The sequence below is a fragment of the Berghia stephanieae genome, chromosome 3, assembly GCF_034508935.2.
Source record: "Berghia stephanieae isolate SIO BIC M18660-M18661 chromosome 3, UCSD_Bste_1.3, whole genome shotgun sequence".
Lineage (NCBI taxonomy): Eukaryota > Metazoa > Mollusca > Gastropoda > Nudibranchia > Aeolidiidae > Berghia > Berghia stephanieae.
In genome coordinates, this window is record NC_088362.1 from 4,271,164 (window position 1) to 4,273,663 (window position 2,500).

The 2,500-nt window shown below is 39.1% G+C and overlaps 1 protein-coding gene across 2 annotated transcripts in view; it reads right to left on the reverse strand.

The window, feature by feature from the left end:
- The window catches only part of LOC144967052 (synaptotagmin-7-like), a 684,381-nt gene that overhangs the window by 231,688 nt on the left and 450,193 nt on the right, over positions 1–2,500 (reverse strand). The window lies entirely within an intron of this gene.

The following is a 2,500-nucleotide window of genomic DNA, read 5'->3' on the forward strand; positions in this document are numbered from 1 at the left end:
TTCACACACACATACAAACACACATGCACACATACACATACAAACACAAATACAAACACACATACCAACACACACATGCACAAATACATACACACATACAAACACACATACAAACACACACGTGCACACACATACACATATACAAACACACATACAGACACACATGCACACAAACACCCACACAAACACACCTGCACACACACAAACACACATGCACACACACATGTACACACATACAAACACACATGCACACACACATACACACACATACAAACACACATGAGCACACAAACACACACATACACACACAAACACACATGCACACGCACATACAAACACACATGCACACACATATACAAACACACACAGACACACGCACACAAACACCCACACAAACACACATGCACACACACATACAACCAAATACACACACACATACAAACTGACATGTACACACACACATATACAAACACACACATAGACACACATACACATAAACATACAGACACCCATACTGAAATTATACCAACAGGCATACATACACGCAGAAAATCCTTTAGACACCAAGATTGAAATGACAACACTGGTGTTGCATTAGCGTAATGAGATTGATAGTAATACAGGCTTTCATTTTCCATCTTTTTTTTTGCCACATAATCTTCGCTGACACAGTTTTGCTAATTTCTTTTTGATGAAAAACGTTTTGCTTTATTTTTTCGGAATAATTAAAAAAAACATAATTGAGCTTTATATAGCGCAATATCCACTAAATGTGCTCAAAGCGCTTTACATGGGGTCCCTGGTCAACAGCAACATTTAACATGTAGGACGGGACATGACGCCTGTTAGGCGATATTACAATTTTTCGGACAAAAACAACGCTGTTAACGGCCAGGTACTCTTTTTACACCTGAGTATGGTGAGAGAATGTCTGTAAAGAGCCTTTTCCAAGGATTCAACTATGCGCCGAGCGAGGCTCGAACCCAGCATCTACCGATCCGAAAGCGAGTGCCATACCACTTGACCACATAGCCTCACAATAAAGGAAAATGTTGCTGCTTGAAGCTCAAAGAAATTTATAGCAATAAACTCAAGATTTTTTTGTATCGCGCAGTATCCACTAAATACTAACGAAAGAGTGAAAATGGATAGCCTTCGTATGGGAACAAAACAGACAATGGACGTTTCGGGTACAAACCCTTCGTCAGCACAACAATACACAATTTAACGTGGAAAACAAATAAAATAAAATGCAAAATAAAGTTAGGTTTTTTTTTTTGTTATAAAAGGTTTACGGTACCTAAGACGCTTTTAGGTCATTCTAACGTCAGTAAAAAGGAAAACAAACAAACAACAATTCGCCCCCCCCCCCAAACAAACAATTCTAAATTTACGATGCGAAGAACAAAGACGAAGTAAGACAAAGGGTCCTGGTTCAATAATTAAGGAACAAAAGTAGCTTCCAACCAGCTAAAACTATAAATTCTGACACTATCAATATAACCCATTATAATATAGCAATTAAAAAGTCCCCCCCCCCCCCAATAATATTAGGTACGGAACAAGGAGCTAATCTACGATAGGATAAGATAATAATATAGTCTAATGATCCTGTATGGAAATCATGATATAGTATGACAACTAAAAATAAAATGAGCTTTAATATAGCGCAATATCCACTTAACGTGCTCAAAGCGCTTTGCAAGGGGTCCCTGGCCAACAGCAACACTTGACATTTAGGACGGGATATTTAGTTAGGCGATATTACAATTTTTCGAACAGAGATGGCCAGGTACTCAATTTACACATGAGTACGATGAGAGAATGTGAGTAAATGGCCTTTTCAAAGGACTCAACTATGCGCCATCGAGGCTCGAGCCTAGGACCTTCCGATCCGAAAGCGAATGTCATACCACTAGACCACATAGCAGCAAAACTGTATATTGTATTATATCAACAAGACAATGCCACATCTGGTCAATCCCATTCTCCCTTGCACAGTTTATTTTATCACCTGTCGGTACATCAATTTCCAGACCCCCCCCCCCCCCCCCCACAGTTGTCTAAACATTTGCAAAGGTATTTTTCACATGTCGATATTAATGCTGTGCATTTAGCTAAAATACTCAAAACATCCGCCAGCCGGATATACAACGTACAAATATACAAAACTATGTGTAATCTTTGACGTTTATAGTCTAATTGTTGGAATTTAAAGAGAACTTATCATTCAAATGGGTGTCTAAAAACAACAACAAAGAGCTCCATTTATAAACTTATAACCCCCCCCCCCCCCACCACACAACCCCTGGCTGGGTAGTGTTTTATTTGTGAGTAAATCCAAGCATCAGTAACACACTTAATAGTCACCTGGAACAACTACAAAAGACATCTAACTTCTACGTCATGGCACAAGACCGAAGGGCTAGAGCTCAGGTGGTCGCTGGTTAGGATAAGTAAGTAAGTAAGTATTTGTGAGTAGCTATGCTTTTGTTTCAAT